Source organism: Choloepus didactylus, chromosome 8 (assembly GCF_015220235.1).
Source record: "Choloepus didactylus isolate mChoDid1 chromosome 8, mChoDid1.pri, whole genome shotgun sequence".
Lineage (NCBI taxonomy): Eukaryota > Metazoa > Chordata > Mammalia > Pilosa > Megalonychidae > Choloepus > Choloepus didactylus.
The window spans coordinates 89,638,024-89,659,020 of NC_051314.1; the positions used below are offsets into that span (position 1 = coordinate 89,638,024).

Consider the following 20,997-nt stretch of genomic DNA (forward strand, 5'->3'; position numbering starts at 1 on the left):
CACATGGTGAGTCACAGTAGATGCTCAATAGATGGGGTGACCATGTGTCCAGGTTTACCCAGCACAGGGCAGTCCTTGTTTCTACCTGTTTTCTTGGCATAATTATTAATGTCTTCTTTCATTCTCAAAGGTATCCCAGGTTGGATGATCAACTATATGGCCACTCTATCAATACACGCTTATTGCATGTATGGTGTAGATGATTTTGAAAATACTGTTATGGGCCTATTTGACAAAATGGTAGAGCTAATATTCCCCCTATCTTTATCAGTTTTTATTGTAAAATTCATCTATGTAATGAATGCAACCAGAGTAGTCCTATTAAAACAAGTTAGAATCTGTCATTTTTTCTGCTCAAAATTCTTCTTTCCCTTCTTACTTCACTCAGAATAACAGCCAAAGTCAGTCTCTAAGCCCCTATGTGATCTGACCCTGCTTCTCTCCGATGCCTCACCTGAGCTTAGTCATATTACTCTCCTTGCTGACATTCAAACACACAAGCATTTTCCTGAGTCAGGGATTGTTGCTGATAAACGTATGTCAAAATTTGTTGACTATAGCTAATATCCACTATTTAGGTATTAATAGACTTAAAAATATCTATAAGGGAAAAGAAAAAGATTGAAAATTAAAGACTTAAGTGTTAAAATTCAAGTAGCTAGGAAAAAAAAAAAGGACAAAGTAATCCCAAACAGTAAAGGAAATAATAATGACAAATTCATAAATTAATGAAATGAAAAGCCTATAGAGATGATAATACAAAAGTGGTTGTTTGAAAAGATTAAAAATTCTGGCATTTTGATAAGAAAAAGACAGTAAACAACAATAGGTATAAAGCAGAGCAAGTTATATCATGAATTTTTAAATTATAGGAGAATAAAATAAGCAAGTTATGACAATAATAATTTTGAAAACAGACAAAATAGGTATTTTTAAGAAAAATAGAAATAATCAATACTGACTCAAGAAAGACATTTAAAAATGTTAAAATGCCAGTATCCATCAATGATGAGTTGATGGTCAAAACTTTCCTTCCAAGAAAGACAACAGGTGCAGAAGGTTTTATAGGTGATTTGTACCTAATCCTTAAGAAATAGATAATTTTTATTTTATATAAACTGTCAAAGAAAAAGAAGGAAAATTAATTTATACATTTAGTATAATCATGATAACAAAATGAGTAATTCAAGATATAAAATTGTAAGCCAATTATATTTGTAAACATTATTTCATGAAAATATCTGCAAATCAAATCCAGCAGCATACAAAAACAAAAAATGTTAAATGGTTCAGCATTAGAAATTTATTATAATTTACAACATAAACATTGTAAAGAGAAAAATTATATTCCAGTCTTAATAGATGCAAAAAAAAAATTAGATGAAATGCAACACTCATTTCTGAGTCTTTAAAAAAACTTAAACAAGTTCTACCACATATTAAAGGGCATATTCTACCACATATTTCATAAAGTGATTATTCCAATCTTCAACAAACTCTTTCAGATTACAGGAAAAGAGGGAATATCCCCAACTCATTTTATAAGGTTAGTATCTTGATACCTATGGCAGTTTGGATGTGTAATGTCCCCCAAAATGTCATGTTCTTTTAATCAAATCTTGTGGGGGCAGATGTATCAGTGTTGATTAGGTTGGAATCCTTTGAGTGTTTCCATGGAGATGTGACTCAATCAACTGTGGGTGAAATATTTGATTAAATTATTTCCATGGAGACATGGACCCTGCCCATGAAGTGTGGGTCTTGATTTAATTGCTGGATTCCTCTAAAAGAGCTCACAAACAGAAGGACCTCAGAGCAGCTGAGAGTGACATTTTGGAGGGCAGCTGAAGGAGACATTTTGGAGACGGCCACTGAAAGCAGACTTTTGCTGACACTTTGGCGATACTAGCCCAGTGTTTGCTCTGGAGAAGCTAAGAGAGGACAAAATGCCCCATGAGCAACATTTTGAAGAAAGCACAGGAGCTAAGAGAGGAGCTAGAACACAACCCAGGATCAGCAGATGCCAGCCACATGCCTTCCCAGCTAATAGAGGTTTTCCAGATGCCATCGGCCTTCCTTCAGTGAAAGTATACTCGTTTATGACTTAATTTGGACATTTTCATGGCCTGCAGACTGTAATTTGTAACCAAATAAACCCCCTTTATAAAACCCAATCCTTTTCTGGTATTTTGCATAATGGCGGCATTAGTAAACCAGAACAACACCCAAACTACATAAGGATAGTATAAAAAGGAAAACTTTCATGCCAATATCATTCATGAACATGGACATAAAAATCCTAAACAAAATTTTATTTTAAAATTCCATAATGAATAAAAAAATGTAACACTGACTTTAAAAACATAAGCTAATACTGTAAGCAAGCAGAAAATTGTAAATTAACCTTAAAATATAACCTAAAGCAGCTTTTAAATGTAATCTTAAAATGGGGAGTAGGCAGGGGGTGAAAACCTTTTGTCTCCCAAAACAGCAAGATGTAAATATAAAGTCTACAACAATACATAAATGTAAATTTTGCACCTAAACCCCAAATAAGCTTTCATCTGTGGTCCCCAGAGCTCCCAGGTATGAATAAAGTCTTTTCATCTATCTCCCTAGACGCCCTCCCCCTGCCCCTGTGGGCATCTTTGTCACCTAGTTCCTAAAGGAAATAGGAAATAACTAAATTACTGAAATTCTCCAAACCTCTGTCACATGTTAATTAAAATTATTAACTCTTTTTGTCTCTAATGGGTTTAGCCAATTAAAGAATCACTTCAGGGAGATTGCCCCAAACCTCCCAGATATAGGTAAGCCTTTCGTCTATCACTCTTGTTGCATGTTAATTAAATGATTAGCTCTCTTTGTCTCCAATGGTATAAAAACCAATTGAAGAAATACTTGGGGGCGGCTGATTTGGGAAAGCTTCCCCCCTGTCCTCCCGATAGTGTAAATAAACCCTCTTTTCCTTCTCAGTCTGGTTTGGTGACTTCTTTTGGCTGCGCTGAGTGATGAACCCAGATTTGGGAAGTGCCCCGTCTACAAAAGTAAACTTTTCATAATCAAGCTGGAGACATCCCAAGAACACAAGTTTGATTTAACATTAGAAAATAAAATTATGCTATTTACTCTACTAAAACATTAAAGCAGAAAAACTATGACTAGTTAAATACAGAAAAGAGTAATTAGCTAACATTTGATATCTCTTCCTAGTTTAAAAAATCATCAGCAAACTAATAACAGAAGAAAATTTCCTTAACCATAGATATGGTATCTAAAAACTTTACAGCAAATACTATACTTAATAGTAAAAATTTAAAACATTACTATCAGGTAAAGATGTTCATTATCACTAAATCTGTTCAAAAATTTATTAGATGTCTTGGATGGTGTAGTTATACCAGGAAAAGAAATGAAAGGAAATGGAAAAGAACGAAACAAACTGGCATTATTTAAAGATGGCATAAATATCTACCTAGAAAATTCAAGATCTAGGACATTTTTAGAATCAAAAAGAGAACTTGACATTGTTGTAATAAAACAATGTAAAAATCCAATTGTACCTTTATATACCAACAACTATCAGTTAAAATGTAGTTAAGAAAATTATATCATGTAAAATGTTCTTATATCTATAGAAGTAGGGGTTATATGAATGTTTGCATTTATCAAAATTCAACAAATTGTACACTTAGATTTGTCCATTTTATATGTATACCTTACCTAAAAAAGGAACATAAATATTTAAAAGGTTTTAAAATATTTATGCCATTTCAAATTACTACAAAATACATAGTATCCAGGAAAAAGATCAAACAAAAGATGTGTAATCCTTTAAGGTAAAAAATTATGACGGTTTATTGAAAGACATTAAATACAACCTAAATAATGAAGAGATATGCCACATTCATGGAAATATTGTGATGCTGCGAAAGACATTAAATAAGACCTAAATAATAAAGAGATATGCCACACTCGTGGAAATAGTGTGATGATGTCAATTCTCTTGAATTCATCAAGGCTTCTAAACCCCAATATCACAAGCTGATTTTAAAATTTATGTGGAATAGCAAAGGACCAAGAATAACTAAGGCACTTCTGAAGAAGAGCAACGTAGGGTCTTATGCAATCAGAGATCAAGATTTATTATAAAGTTCTTATAATTAAGACATTTTGTTATGGCATAGGGATAGGCCAATGGAACAGAGTAGAGAATCCAGCAGTAGCCCTACAAGTATGGGGACAATAGTCAACTTTAAGGAGAAGATACAAGGGAGAAGATGGAGAAAGAAAGGGAAAATGGTTGGAAGGGGGAAATATTGGTCTCTTTATACATCTGACTGGGGCCAAAATCTTTTTCCTTAATATTTAAGGAACAGGAGGCCCAAGTCACAGTTCATTTTCATAGTAAGGAAGAGGACCAGCCCATGATTTGTGGGGCCCAGTACAAAGTGAAAATGCAGGCCTCAGAACTTAAGAATTTCAAGATGGCAACAGCAATGTGGAGCCCTTCTAAGCTCAGAGCTCTTCTAAGCTCAGAGCTCTTCTGAGCTCAGAGTCCTGTGCAGCTTCACAAATTGCATCCCTATGAATCCAACTGTGCCAAGGAATATCCTATAGGTCTCTCTGTAGCACAGGGTCTCAGGAATTGGCTTTTGTAAGTCATATATACATCATTGTCAACTTTGTGGGTGTCAACTAACGTATAAAAAATGATGTCGTTTCAGTATTTTCTTTTACAACCATACACAATATTCTTGGAATTAGGACAAAAAATCTCTACATTTTTCTCAGTATTATCGTAATGCAATAGCCATGTCAAGTTTCTTCTAGAAGCCAGTTTCAGGGGCATAAACTAACTATGAGAGTTTAGGAAAGAGAGTACTTTAAATTTGCTTTCATTACCCTAACAAATTCTCTATTTGACATTTTCCTGTGGCATTCATTTTCAAGCATGAATGATTAATAGAACATTTCACCAAGGGAATGCTGATTTTATTTTAGGTTGCTTTATTTACTTATTTATTTTTACTGTCAAATAAAATGAATAAATCTGTGGCTAAAGTTATAGAAGTTATGATGTACTAACATGAGCAAATGGTAATGTATAAAAATTGATTCTCTAGAATGGAGAATAGTTGAACCACACTCAAAATTAGACTTCATAAATTAAAAACAAAATGAAACAACTGATCTACTTCAAGGAAAATGTTTTGACATGTATAAATATATAGCTGCTTCCCTAAGATTATTTTGCATGTTCCAAAGAATAACTAGTTGCAGCATATTTATTATAACATGCATCATGCTCCTACTTCATCAACATGCCTTATAAATAAAGTTATAGTTGGAATTACAATACTTCCAATTATATGCATGGTAGTTACTATTTCACCCTGATAGTAGTAATGGGAATGTTCAGTTGCAGGGGGCATTTGGAATAAAATCCAATGCAGAGCAAAATTTTCAAATGGGTTTTTTCACCTCGAATGAATAATGCAGCCCGTGTGTAGACCCTTTTCAGGGTGATTAAGTGAATGACTATAACTGCTTTCTTGTTACACAGTTTCTCATGAAATGCAGCAGAAAATTTCATTGTTGATTTCAGGTCAAATTTTTATGCAAGTGCCCCCCCCCCCCACCACCACCACCACTGGAGATATTTTAACTAAAGCCACAAGCAAGTATTTTTAAGGCCTTAAGAGAGTATGTAAGGTAATTTGATTTGCTGTTAGTAGAGGGCCACTCTAGTTAGTGATTTTATTTGACAGCCTCATAACAAAGTTCCTGAAAATGTGAGCCAGTAGCTGTCCCTTCAGGAAAAATTCAATTTGTAATTTACATTTTCTGCACTACCTTTCTACTAACTGACAAATCGACTGCAAATCTCTGCTCACCTCTGAATGGCATTTAAGATGGGAAGAGAAACAGCATAAGCCTCCTTTAGAATGATTGCCACTTAGCCACCAGTAGAGAGGAACTGGGCTGGTGACTACAGGGCAGGGTTGGTGTAAGAGAGAAGAAATAGATCTAATGAAAGTCAGAAAACTGGTAAACTCGCCACCTACAGGAACTGGTTCCAAGAATCCCAATAGAAATACAGTAGTGGAGCTTTATGGAATACCACCTCAATTCTGTTAGCCTAAGGGTGGACATATATTCATGAGATGCTCCTGGGCTTCCCACCCACCCTCTGTTTGCTGCTCAGCCACAGGGCCCCCTCTTTTCTGTATCTTGTTTGTCTTTTGTTTTTTATTTTTAAGGAATATTGATATCATAGAATAATGTCCATCATACTATATATCAAATAAAAACAACTAAGATTCAAAGTTAGAGGTGTGATATCTTTGTGAGTTTATTACCAGCTCAATGATTTATCATTAAGCAAAATCCCATGTAATCACTACTCATGTCAAGAAATAGAACTGTTAGTATTCCAGAAGCTCCCCTCTCACTCATCCCCCCAAATGTAAGGAATCACTTCCTCACTTTTCTTTCCTTATATCTAAATATCTATTCTTAAACACTGTTGTTCGGTTTTATTTGCTTTTTGAAATTGATATGAATAAAATCATTAATATGGTATACATATTTTTTTGTGTTTGGCTTATTAAACCTTAGGTTCCTGAGCTTTCATTCGTGTTGCTGAATGTAGTGACAGATAATTCATTTTCATTGCTAAAAAATAATCCATCATATGAATATACTGCATTAAAAATATTCATTCTAATGATAATGAACATTTTGATTTGGGCTGCTTCCAGTTTGTGGCTTTTATTTTTTAAATGCTGGGAATAGTCTTGTACACGTTTTTGGTGTCACATGTACACAAATTTCTGTTGGAGCTATAATGGAGTAGAATTACTAGATGTAGGATGTAGGTGTGTTCAGTGTTACTAGCTGCTGACAAAAAATTTCCCAACAACTGTTCCCAATTTATACTCCTACCAGTAGTGTACTAAACAATCTATGGTATTGTCTTTCTAATTTTAGCCATTCTAGTAGGCGGGTATTGTTATTTGCATGTGAATTTGCATTTCCCTGATGAAAAAAGAGGTTGAGTACCTTTTTATGCTTATTGGCCATTTGAATGGCCTCTTTTATGACTGGCTCTTACTGATTTTTCCATTAGCTTGTTTATCTTTTTCTTATTCATTTGTAAAAGTTATTTATATATTTTGGATGAGAGGCTTTTGCTGTTCTCTGTGTTTTAATATCTTCTCCCACTCTGGGCTTCCCTTTTCACTCTCTTAAAGATGTCTTCTGGTGAACAGAACTTATTAATTTCAAGGTAATTAAATACATGATTTTTAATCTGATGGTTCTTTTGTGGTTAGTGCTTTTTATTCCTATTTTAAAAGTCTTTCCTTACTCTAAAATCATGAAGATATTTTCCTATCATATCTTCTTAAAGTTCTTTTGTTTCACCTTTCGCATTTAAGTCTAAAATAATCTGGACTTAATATCTCTTTAAGGGGTAAGGTAAGGGACAAGTTTCTCTTTTTTTCATATGGATATTTAATTATCTCAATATTATTTATTGAAGATATCCTCCTTTCTCCCTCTGCTGTATAGTCTCACCTTTGTCATATACCAAGTGTTGAAACCACAGGCAGGAGTCCTAACTTAAAAACCAGATTCAGGCCCAAATCTTCTGCTTATCAGAAGTCCTTCTTCTCCCATTACTAAAATTCTTTTCTGAGTTTGTCTACAGGCAGTCAAGGTTAGTCACACTCAAACTCTGCCCCCAATGGAACATGCACAGACACAGACACTTTGCCCCCTGCCCCACATTTCTGAGACACTAGGAACAAAAATCACTTTCCTCAGAACAAAGATTACAGGATTGAGGAGTTGTCAGAAGCAAATAAAATGAGAGAAGTCCCTCAAAAGGAAGGTAAGATGTGGCCTGCCAGCATATTTCTATCATATACCTAGAAACAACCAGTCAGAATATGCCAACCTAAACCCATTGCTGTCCCTACCTCCCTTTGTTTCCATCCTATAAATCTCCCTTTGTTCTTGGATCGGGGAGACAGATTTGAGCTTGCCTCCTGTCTCCTTGCCAGCCAACTTCTCAATAAAACTCTTTCTTTTCTTGAAATCCCAAGGTCATAGCATTGGCCTCTATGTGCATCAGACAGTGAGCCCTTCCTTGCTCAGTAACAATTTGGCAAACAAAAGGGAATGTCTGAGGTCTCAGGACCACCTGCCCAAGGCTCTGCAGCTCCCAGTGGAGAGTGTGAACCCTCCTTGCCAACCCTAAGTGGTGCCGCCTGGACCCGTCAGTCTGGAGGTTCGTCAATCATTCGCCCACTTTTCACAAAAGAGTGTTTGAGGCATAAGGCAATATCCTGACCTGGACCCAGAGCTCCTGGACAGTATGAGACTAGTTAATATGGCTTTAATCAGTCAAAGTGCTCCTGATATAAGAAAAATACTACAAAAATTGGAGGGGGGATTAGGGATGCCCATGTCTCAGCTAGTTGAAATTGCTTTCAAAGTCTACAATAATAGAGACCAGATCCAGGAAAAGCAAATGAGTTGCCAAGACATAAACTACAACCTGCCAGGACTGAGAAAAGCCTCTATGAGTGAAGATAAACAATCATGGGTAAGACCCCTGGGCTCTCCCACTAACTGAAAAAGCCAACCCCCCCCCCCCCCCCCGCAAGACCATGACAGTGCGGCTATCACAAATAGGAGGGGCACTGAAAACAGGAGTGCCCAAACCACCTGTGCTGGTTTGGAACTGTTACGGACCCCAGAAGAGCCATGATCTTGTAATCCAATCTTGTTGGGTGGAACCCTTTGATGGAGTGTTTACATGGAGATGTAACTCACCCAACTGTTGGTGAGACATTTGATTAAATTATTTCAAGGAGATGTGACCCTGCCAATTCCAGGTGGATCTTAATTAGATCACTGGAGAACTTTAAGAGAGCTTACAGAGAGAAGGAGCTCAGAGAAACTGAGAAATACATTTTAGAGGGAAGCTAAGATATGTAATCCAGAGTTTGCTCCCTGGAAGAAGCAAAAAGGATCCACAGGAGCCAACAGAGACACTTGGAGACACTTGGAGATGCAGACAGAAAGATGCTTGGAGATGCTAAGCTAAGAGACAAAGTCCAGAGTTTGCACTGGAGAAGCTAAGAGAGGACCCCTAGACACTTAGAGAGAAACACCGTGGGAGAACAAGCAGGAAAGCACAGGAGCTGAGAGAGAAGCTAAAAGAGACAAAAGCCCAGAGTCATTTTGGAGAAAGCCATTTTGAAACCAGTACCTGGGAGCAAAGGAGGAGCAGACGCCAGCCACGTGCCTTCTCAGCTAATAGATGTGTTCTGGACACTGTCAGCCTTTCTTTTTTTTTTTCAATAATAGTTAACATTTATTGAGTACTTTCTAAAATCTGGTATCAGTTAAACATTCTATACATATGGTCTCATTTATTCCCTACAGGCCAATGAGTTAGGAGCTATTACTATTCCTATTTTAGAAATGAATAAAACAACATTTTGAAGATTTCTCGAGGATATACAAGAAGCCACAGAGCTTTTGTCCAACTCCTAAAACTGACTCCTCTTTACCTCCTTACAAGATTATCCACCCTTACTCTAAATAGCCACATACTATTATGAATTTTAAGTGCTCCCATACATGCATCCTTTACACACACTCTTTACGGTTTTTTAAACTCTCTTTAGTGTCAGGTTCGCATTTTTCAATTTCTCAAAACAGACATTTTATCTTCTTATGGCATCCCTACCACCTTTCCAGTTTGCTGCTTAAAATTTGCCCAAGCATGGAAACATCAATAACAAAACAAGTTCATTAAAATGTTATGAAACATTGAGGTGGCTTCCTATGGGTGAATCATATAGAGACTTTGTAATACATATATTGACTATTTAAGAGTCTTTATTTCCTTGTGCACCTTCCTGTTCAGATAGGTGAGATGTTACTATTCTGGCTTTGAACATGAAAGATATGACACCTGTCTAAACATGCGTGAGCCAATCTTGAAAAATCAGCATATGAAAATCCAAAAAGTTTTAATAAAAATTTAGATAGTTACAGATATGAAGGCACATTACCCAGGAGTTAAGGAATGTGGGTCATATTGTAAAGCAGAACAGTAACTGCACATCAGCAACAGATTATGTTCATAAGCAAGCTACAATAAATAACAAACATGCCATAAAACAAACAAGGCATGGGGAGTCCATTATGGTGATGAATGTTTAAACAAGCAAAGAAAGAGGCTCAGTAGAAGGCCTGCACTAAAAGGTGAGCCCCAGGTTCTAAAAGTTAGGAAGACTGCTCAAAACTCATCCTGGCCCCAAAAGCTGAAGAAAGCAGTATATCACAGAAAGAATGATGGAGTACAGAGAGAGGAGGCCAGGGGAATTTGATACAAACGAAAAAGACTAATGTGGGCTTTCTTGTTTTCATTGGGCAAAAACAGAGGACACAGAGGTGCAAGAATTGTTGTTCTGCAGGGACATAGGGCTATTATTTTAGTTTTGGCTGTGGTCAGTCCTGCTTATTTTCCAGATATAGACAAATAAGAAGCCTCATAGAGCTATTTTTATCATACAAGCTTGGCAGGCATGTTGCTTTTAAACCCGATGACATATACTATTTTTTCATGTAATAAAAAGTTTTCTTTCGCTGGCAAGGTTAATATGAGAAAGTGTCATTTATCAAGTTATCACTATAATTAGAAATTACTTCTCATTATAATTTGCTTATATCTGATATTACAGTTGTTTTGCAACAACGATGGACTACAACATCAAGTATACTTTTCTCCCACTGGCCTCTGTTCCCTGCTAGTCTCTTCTCTGAGGAGAAGGAAACACGGTATCACTCTAATTCGAAAATCTCAAATTCTTAGGAGGTAAGTGTTGATGAAGTTTGGAGTGCAGCTTAGAGTTGGGTGGCTCTAAAGGCCTTCTTAGGTTGCTCCACAGGTATAAGTCTCTGATGATAAGTCCCTGGGTACACATTTTAGGCTAAAACTTCATTTCTGAAAACCTTGCATATGATTCCCCTCCCTAAGTGTGCCACGATGTCCCTGCACTCTTATCAGTTGACCAGATGCATGAGCATCTGAGTTTTTCAGGCCAAGACCTTTTGGTTACCTATCAACAAACAAACAAAAAACTGAATCTGTAAGGAAGGATATCTGCATGTAATGTAATAAACATGGCCTTTTCCCCCTTTTATAGTTTATTCAAACAAAACTATAAAAAATGATACAATTTCATATCCAGATAATAAAGGACTGTTTGTATTACTCCTGCATCCATTACTTTATAAACATGAATGTCAACAGGTCTCTTAAATGCATTGGGAACTTGGGAAAGAATTAGTCTGTGATAAAATGCAATATACAATCACACGAATTTGAGTCCTATCTAAACCAATTAGCCATGACAAGTCACTTAAGCCATATAGTAAGTACTTACTGCTTTTAAAAGTTTGAAGATTGAACTGTCTAGAAAGATTCTGAATAGTAATAGTATCACATTATGAATTTTATTTTTAAATTTTGATCGTAAGGAAGAAAATAATTGTAAAAAGTTAAGCAAAGGAGTATCCAAAACAGGATAGTCATTCATATATACAGAATGTATGAACAGTGTAGATTCATTTCCAGTTGATTCAATCCTATTCGCACATTTAAAAAACAAAATACATCTTAATTTATCAAGAAGTTGACCACATTTAGCACCAGGTAAGGAACTTTATTTTAGCTTTTCATCATGACCTCAATATCTCGCTAAAGGAAATTAAATTTCATCTGACCAAATGTACTGATCACCACTGATTTAAAAAAAATAATAATTCTGTAAAGTAATTGCTGGATATCATCAATTCACAAATGATTCAAGGGATTAAAACCTTAAAACTGGTATACTTGATATTGTGGACAACTCTCCTACAGTGGTTTGTTTTCATCTCCTCCAATGCTTGTTCCAGTTGCTAAACCAAATGGAGTGGAGTAGCTGGGTCTGTCAGCAGAACTTTGGTGCTGGGATCTCCATTCTGATTAAGGAGTAGCTTTATAGTCACTGCTGGTTTAATCTGTGGTCTGAGACTTCCACTTGTAAGTTGTACATCCTTTTTGCTTTAGCTAAAGCGTGGGCAAGGCCTACCTGCAAAGAAAGAATTCTGACTTCATGGCTTAGTTTATACAAAAGAATTAGGTAGAAAGGTAAGTATTTCAGCACTAGTTCAAAGGAAAACTGGAACCCTCCACAGGGCTGGTTGAAGAGCTGCCAAGTAAACCACAGCTGTTGGAATGGTGGGGTTGGATGCACACTCAGGCCTGAAGGATGTCCCTGATACACTGTACAATAGAAAGGACATGCTGCAAAACAGTTTCCAAGATAGGAGCCCACTTCAAGGTTGTGGTAACTGGGAAGGCCTGGTGCCAACTCACTCAGAATAGTTCGGATCTCCTTTCTGTTGTCCAGATAAAGCTGAAGCAACAATCTGTTCAATTCTTCAGAGAATCCCAGAACAAAAACAGAGTCTTGGAGATCCAATTCAGAAATCATGAGCTTTGAGCTCTCAGTGAGGAGGTATGTTAATCCTTCCACACCATGTTGGACAGTGTCACTACTCACACTGAGTTTTCTGGCGGCGCCTTCGTAGATCTTAGGGTTCGAGCCTTGCCTCAGGAACTCCACTGCAATCTGCCCAAACTCGGCAACCACAGTGGGGTTCACTCACAGCAGGAAGGCGAGGTGCTCCTTATGCTCTTCTGACAGGTCCAGCAGCATCTTCGCTAAGCAGCTGATTGCCCCGTCAGCCTCTCTATAGTGAAGGTATCCTAGTGTCGATGCCTTAGTTTGGACACTTTTATGGCCTTAGAACTATAAATTTGTAACCTAATAAAGCCCCTTTTAAAAGCCAATCCATTTCTGGTATTTTGCATAATGGCAGCTTTAGCATACCGGAACACCACCCAAAGGACGGGGAACTAAGAGTTGCTTGTGAGTCAGCCTTTTAAACCCCAGATCACTGAGGGTGTGGGCAACCAGGACTGATGGTCTCAGGGGCACTTTACAACCCCACTGCCTACGTCAACATTTCCCACGAGGAGCCCCGGGTAACTGTGATGGTGGGAAATGATCTTATTGACTTTTTAGCAAATACTGGAGCTACTTACTCTGTTTTAAATAAAAAACATGGCTCTCTCCCCCCAAAGACTGTGGCTACTACTGGGATTTCTGGGGCCATAGATCAACTAGGGGATATTTAAATTAACATCCCCTAGTTGACATTCAAGGGGCCAAAGGAAAGGTTTATGGGATTTCCTTTGGTCCCTTGAATGTCAACTAGGGGATGTTAATTTAAAACACAGCTTTCTTTATATGCCTGAATGCCCTATGCTGCTGCTAGGACAGGATCTCCTAACCAAACTAAACACTCAGGTGACCTTCTTTTCAGAAAGAATAAACATTGAAGTTCCTCCCAAGCATGTACTGCTCAAGCAGCCTTACTATATTTAGATGGACAGATCTGAGATCCCAGAAGATATCCTCCTGAAGGTAAGTCCAGAGGTATGGGCTGACAGGATGCCTGGGAGAGCCAGAAATGCTGAACTGATCAACGTAAAAGTTCACCCTGACACAAAAACCCCTCATTAAAATCATTAATTACCCCTTAAAAAAAGAGGCCAGGGAAGGCCTACAGCCCCTAATAGAAGTTTTTCTCCCATATCAGTTAATTCAACTTTGCTAACCTCGATACAATACTCCCATTTTACCTATACAGAAGCCTGTTTCAGATTCATGCAGAACTTTAGGGCAATTAATCAAATAGTGGAAGAGATTCGCCTGGTAGTGCCAAACCCTTTATGTTACTGTGATAGTTTGAAGCTGTTATGTACCACAGAAAAGGCCATGTTCTTTTAATCCACTCCTGTAGGTGCAAACCTGTGGGACCTTTTCATTAGGCTATTTCAATTGAGATGTGACCCACCTCATTCATGGTGGGTCTTAATCCATTTACAGGAGTCCCTATAAGAGGATAAAACACATACAAAAGCTAAGAGATGAAATTAAGAGAAGCTCATAGAAAAAGCCACAGAGAAGTTTAGAGAAAAAGTCACAGATGGAGAAGCCAGAAGCTGAAGCAAAGAAAGCTGGGAGAGAAGGACCAGCAGACATCTCCATGTGCCTGGCCATGTGACAGAGGAGTCTGGATTGCCAGCAACCAGTCTTCAGAGAAAGTATTGTCCTGTTGATGCCTTAATTGGGACATGTTCATTGCCTAAGAACAGTAAATTTTTAAGCTAATAAATCTCCATTGTTAAAAGCTAGTCAATTTCTGGTATATTGCTTTCTGATAGCTTTACCAAACCAAAACAGATTTTGGTACCAAGAACTGGGGTCCTCAGTTTGGCAAATACCAAAAGTGCTGGAACAGCTTATCTTATAAATGGGTAAATGGGAGATTCTGGAAGAATTGTGAGGTGCTTGATAGAAGAGGTCTAGAGGGTTTTAAAGAGACTGTTGGTAGAAATATGGATGCTAAAGGTACTTCTGTTGAAGCTTTAGACAGAAATGATGTAAGTGTCATTGCAAACTGGAAGAAAGGCAATCCTTGTTTTAAAGTGGCAACGAATTTGGCAAAATTGAGTCCTGAGGTCAGATGGAAGGCAGAATTTGAAAGTGACAAGCTTGGATATTTAGCTAAGGAGATCCCCAAACTAAATGTGGAAAGTATGGCCCGGCTTCTCCTTGCAGCTTATACTAAAATGTGAGAGGAAAGGGATAAGCTGAGAAATGAACTCTTGGGTACAAAGAAACCAGAAACTGATGGTTTGGAAAATTCTGAGCTTCTGGAAAGTGTCCCCCGAGAATAGTGTCCCATGCGAGGATTTAACTGAACTTGAAACCAGTCAGCCATTTCAGTGTAAATTAGGATTGGAGATGCAGTTATCCAGAAAGGACTGTTGTCTGATGGTTGGGACTCCTGTGTGCTGCACGAGAAACCTACATATTTTTTGTATGAATGGAACTACTGCCAGGCTGTACTAAAAGCAACAGAAAAGGGACAGATTGAAAGAAAAATGATTCAAAGGCAGACCATGGAAGCTGAGGTCTAGAGCTAAGATACCTCAGGACAGGAGAGCAGGCCCACCCATGCACCAAAGGGTGAGTTTTTCTCAGAGCTTGCAGATGGCAAGCCTACTGCCCCATTGTTCAGGAAGAGTGCTGCAGCTCCAGACTTCAGAGAAGGTAAAAAACATTCCTCAGAGATTGGGGAGAGCCTGGCCACCACCACACTGTTCTGAGGGTATTGAGCCTGTGTTTCGGAGATGGCAGAGTCCAGCCAACATCCTGATGCTTGAGAATGGTAAGGCCCAGAGTCTGGCCAATACCCTGATGCTGCTTTATGAGGGTGGAGCCAAGAGCAAGGCCATCACCCTAATGCTTGGAGATGCTGGAGCCTTCACTCCAGTGTTTGGAGAGATCAGGGCCAGTGTATAAGTGCTTAGAAAGGGTAGGGCTGCTGCTTTATTAAACCCTGAGGACAAAAAGTCATTCTATAGATGACTCTCAGACCTGGAAATCTCATGGAGTATGTCCTGCAGGGTTTCAGAACTGTTTGGGACCCATGACACACTTCCTTCCAATTTCTCCCTATGACAGTGGGAACGTTTGATCTATGACTGTCCTTCCTTTGTATATTGGAAGCAGGTAGCTTGTTCTAAATTTCACAGGTCTGCAGCTGGAGGGGAATTCTGCCCAGGACAGACCACACGTGTAACTGATTTTGATGAGATTATATACTTAACTTTGTTACTAAAATTATTTAAGGCTTTTGTGATATTGTGATGGAATGAATGTATTTTGCATATGGAAAGAACATGTCTTCTGGGGGTCCAGAGAGTGGACTGTGGTAGTTTGAAGCTGTTACATACCCCCGAAAAGGCCATGTTCTCTTAATCCATTCTCTTTGGTTAGGTTATTTCAGTTGAGATGTGACCCACCTCATTCAAGGTGGGTCTGAAGCCACTTACTGGAGTCCTTTATAAGAGGATTAAAACATATACAGAAGCTAAGAGGGATGAAATTGAAAGAATCTCAGAGAAAGCCCCTGAGAAGTTTAGAGAAAAAGTCACAGATGGAGAATTCTGCCAGAAGCTGAAGCAACGAAAGCTGGGAGAGAAGGACCAGCAGAGGTGGCCGGGAGTCCAGACTGCCAGCAACTGGTCTTCAGAGAAGGTATTGTCCTGCTGATGCCTTAATTGGGACATTTTCATGGCCTTACACTTGTAAATTTGTAAGATAATGAATCCCCATTTTAAAAAACCAGTCCATTATCGTTATATTGCATTTCAACAGCTTTACCAAACCAAAACAGTTACTTACCACCTTATCTGGGGATTTCTGCTGGTTTGTGGTACTGGATTTAAAAGATACCTTCTACTGTGTGCATCTGAGCCCAGAATCCCAACAGATATTTGCTTTTGAATGGGAGGATCCCAAAACAAATGTAAAGCAACAATATTGCTGGATTATGCTCCCACAGGGATTTAAAAATACTCCCACTCCATTTGTAGAAACACTAGAAAGGGATTTAAGAGAGCTTCAACTCCAAGAAGGAATTTAACTACAATATGTAGACAATATCCTGATTGCCAGTGCCACCAATGGAAGGTTCAGATCAGAATACTGTCCTAATTCTGAACTTTCTGGCAGACTGAAGATACAAGATCTCCAAGAAAAAAGCCCAAACCTCACAACCTACTGTCAAATATCTAGGATTTAAGCTGCCAAAAGGACAAAGGAATTTGTTGTCAGACAGGAGAGAAGCAGAAGCTAGAGTGGGTATACCAACGACTAGGAGGCAGCTCTGTGGGTTCCTAGAAATAGTCACATTTTGCCGTATTTGGATTCCAAACATTGGACTTATAGCCAAACCTCTATACGAGGCCTTTAAAGGGAAAGACAATGAACCCTTAAATTGGACCGTTGAATGCCTGCAGGCATTTCATACTATTAAAGAGAAACTTTTAACAGCACCAGCACTTGGCCTCACAGACATAAGGAAACTTTTCAATCTATTTGTACACATGTGGCAAAGAATAAACCTTGGGGTATTAATACAAAATGTAGGCAGTACAAGAAAGCCTGTTGTCTATTTCTCTAAGCAATTAGATATAGTGACCCAGGGAGTGGCTGCAACTTGGGATCTGCTGTGGGAAGCCAAAAAATTTACTTTAGGACAACTGTGGTATATATCCTCCACTGTGTAATACCCCTCCTGGAACAAAAAGAGAGATATTGGCCCACTTATGGGAGACTAGGCAAGTACAAGGCCATATTAATAGATAATCCTAATGTTAAATTGAAGGCAGTTTCCTCTTTAAACCTGGCAACTCTACTTCTCAATACACAAGAAGAACCTACCAGTGATTGCACACAAATAATTGAAGAAGTCTTTTCTAGCTGACCTGACCTGTAAGGTCAACTCCTAGAGAATTCAGAGCTAGAGATATTCACTGATGGGAGCAGCTTCATGGACCAGGGACTCTGAAGAGCTGGGGATGCTATAATAAGGAAGTTCCAGAAATGAATGAACTTTCTCCAGCTACGTCTGCTCAAAAGGCAGAATTTATAGCCCTCACCAGAGCCTTACAGTTGAGAAATAAAAAAAGTGACCATTTATACAGACTCAGAATATGCCTTTTCAGTAGTCCATGCTCATGGTGTGATTTGGAAAGAGAGAGGAAAGATTATTAATCTCAGGGAAGAAAGAAATTAAACATGCAGACGTCATATTAGCCCTGTTAGAAGCCATTATGTTGCCACAATAAATAGAATTGTCCATTGCACAGGCATTAGAAAAATGGTAGCCTGATAGCAAAAGGAAATAATTTAGCCAACCAAGTTGTTAAACAAGCAGCAAAAATGCAACAGCCAAACAATAATATGTTTTTATTTTTTTAAATTTTTATGACTAACTGATGTAATTCAAGTACAGTCAGCAAGTACAAGTGACATAAAATGTCTCCCTGAAAGTTTGGGCGCATCCCTCGATCTGGAACTCATGCCTCTTAGGTGGAGCTAATGGATTGACAATTGAGTCCTACAGACTGGAGGCCCAGAAAAGGCCCATGAAACCATTTCCCTGTAGATTAATGTAATATTGCCTCTGTTCTCAGGGGCAAAGTTAAAACAAAATAAACAAAATGATTTTCAAGTACAAGACACTGCAGAGTCAAGTTCATTAGAAAGAGCAGGTCACCCCACACAACATTTTCATCTTAGAAGCATTCCTCACTCTTTGACTTCATCACTGAGTTTTACCACCACCTGAGTGATACAGGAAGCAGATCCTTCTACCACTATCCAGGTAGATTTCCACAGACTGCAACAAGCTGAACTCTCTCAAGAGAGTGGGGCCTCAGAGGTAGGAGCACATGGAGCAGGCTCCCGGGGCTCATGTTTCCCCTCAAGTAATAATATCTTGGCCCTGATACTCAGTATGGACTTGGACTCATTTAAGCCCCAATATTCTACAATGGATTTGGACAGGGCTAAAGAATGGAGATTTTGCATAAGCTGTGAAAACCCTGTTAAGGAGCCTTATAGAGCCACCAAGGAAGGGAGGCTTTGCAATGGACAAGAGATCATAATAGTGCCTGAACATTTAATGGAAGAGATCATCACACATTTACATCAAGGAACTCACTATGGAAGGGAGGCCACGTATCAGTGGCTATGAAAATTCATAGTTGGTCCAAATATGCAGAAAATAATGCAAACAGTGGTCCAGAAGTGCTTAATGTGTGCTAAAAATAACCTCAAACGTGAGGAACAGAACCCCAGGAGAGGGCTGACAAATAAATTTTACTGTCATGCCAAAGGCCAAAGGAAATTATAAATACCTAATAGTATTTATGGTCACCTTCTCTGGATGGGTAGAAGCTTTTCTTGTAGGATAGAGAAGGCCTCAGAAGTAATCAAGGTCCTGCTTAAAGAAATTACTCCCAGCTTTGGAATGCCATATTCCATACAAAGTGATAATGGAGGAGCTTTTTATTGCTACAGTAACCAAGGAAATAGCCAGAGCCCTAGGAATACATTGGAAGCTACACATTTCACGGAGGCCACAATCCACAGGAAAAACAGAAAAGATGAATCATACCTTAAAGAAGACTTTAGCAAACATCTGCTGAGAAACTAACTTAACCTGGGACAGAGCATTTTCAATTGCACTGCTTACAGTAAGAATAAACCCTATAAGCAAGACTCCAGTTGAGCCTTTGTGAAATATATGGGAACCCTTTCCTTAAGACTAAGTTTTATTGTAATCTAGAAAGCAATCATATTGTAAAAGAACTAGATACGGTAAAATATATACAATCTTTAAGTGCTAGTTTATCTGCTATTCACCAATATGCTTCTAGCTGCCTTATGTTTCCCACAAATGTACCCCTCCGTTGCGTAAATCCAGGACTGGGTGCTTCTTAAAACCTGGAAAAATCATCACCCAGAAGATTGATTATAACCTTAATGGAATAGGCTTTATGAAGTTCTGCTAGTTTCTCACTCTTCTGTTAGGTTACAGAGTATGAAACTGCAGATTCACCATTCCCAAGTAAAACTAGCACCTGCCAGTCGATCAATCTATGAGAACCAGATGGGAGAAAATCTCCATGAACAACAAGAGTCAGCAAGACCAAACCATCTGAATACTGAATGTCCTCAAATCCCCCCTGAGTACATCTACAAAATACTCATGTGAGCCCATAACTGACCTAAAACTACTCTTTGAAAGGGACCCACCAGATAGGTGATGATAGATCCTTGGTCTTGGCTTAACTATATTTACCTGTCTTATCATTTTTATATATCGATGAACCTTTGTAAATTACCTGACAGACTTAACATTTCCTATGCAGCCAGGGAAGATAAAATTGTTCTCCACCATGCTTGTCATACTAATAATTATGTTAAGTTTACTTTCTTGTTCTGAATCCATAAGCAGATGGCAAACTAACTCATTAATCAAGTTATGACAGGCAATAGCCACTGGAGGACAATTACAGAACTGTTGGATATGTCATCCAAACCCTCATATCTGAGACCCTGACTCATTCTCAGCCTTTTCTGTGAGTGACTTCCTTAAAATTCCAACATCACTCCCTCAGGAAGGTTGCCAAGAACTTAGATTGGAAATTCCCATAGAAGGAGGGAATTTACTCTCAGATGACCCTTTTCCGTGTTTTAACATTACCCTCATATCAACCTTAACTCAAGAAACAAAAATTGTATTTCTAAATCCCACCCTCCAACATATGGGGAAACACAACAGGTTGGGTCTTAGCAGACAATAACAATGAAATAACTTGCAATCACAGAGTAAATGGAGACCTAAATTATTCAGCGGTGTGTATAGCCAATCACACACATGAAGTGAAAAATAGGTGAGAACAGTTTGACCCCCTATGAATATAGATTAGCCAAAACAGATTGGGCACAAATACACAACAACCCAAACAAATGGGAAGAATGGAAAGAACACTGTAAAAACCATTCCATGCATGGGAGTGTGCCTTTCTGTGGACCTTGTAACATGCCCGGGCCCCTCACGGTAGGCCCCTTATCAACTCTAAGTCATAACCCCAATGTGACCAACGCTGGTTCAGACCCATTACACACACTTAACAGAGCCCTAAACTTTGTTGCTCGACAAATGTTACATGCCCCTAGGGGCTATGTGTTTATCTGTGGAAATCCTGAAAACCAACTACCATCTGCAGGATCAAATAGCACCTATAGCACTAAGACCAGGGTATTCAATTGTTTAAATAATGGTTGGATAAACGGTCAGTGTACACTAGGTTATACAAAGCCTGACATATCCATTTACAAACATTCAATCACACTAAGGGAAAAAGAGCCCTAGAATGACTGTGTCAGGCATTGGACCCATTATTGGATTATTAGCTCCTGGGGGAGGTTT

At 38.5% G+C, this 20,997-nt stretch overlaps 1 pseudogene; it reads right to left on the reverse strand.

Moving 5' to 3' along the window:
* Positions 1–11,892: 11,892 nt before the first annotated feature.
* Positions 11,893–12,791, reverse strand: LOC119542835 (annotated as a pseudogene).
* Between the last annotated feature and the right edge of the window lie 8,206 nt (positions 12,792–20,997).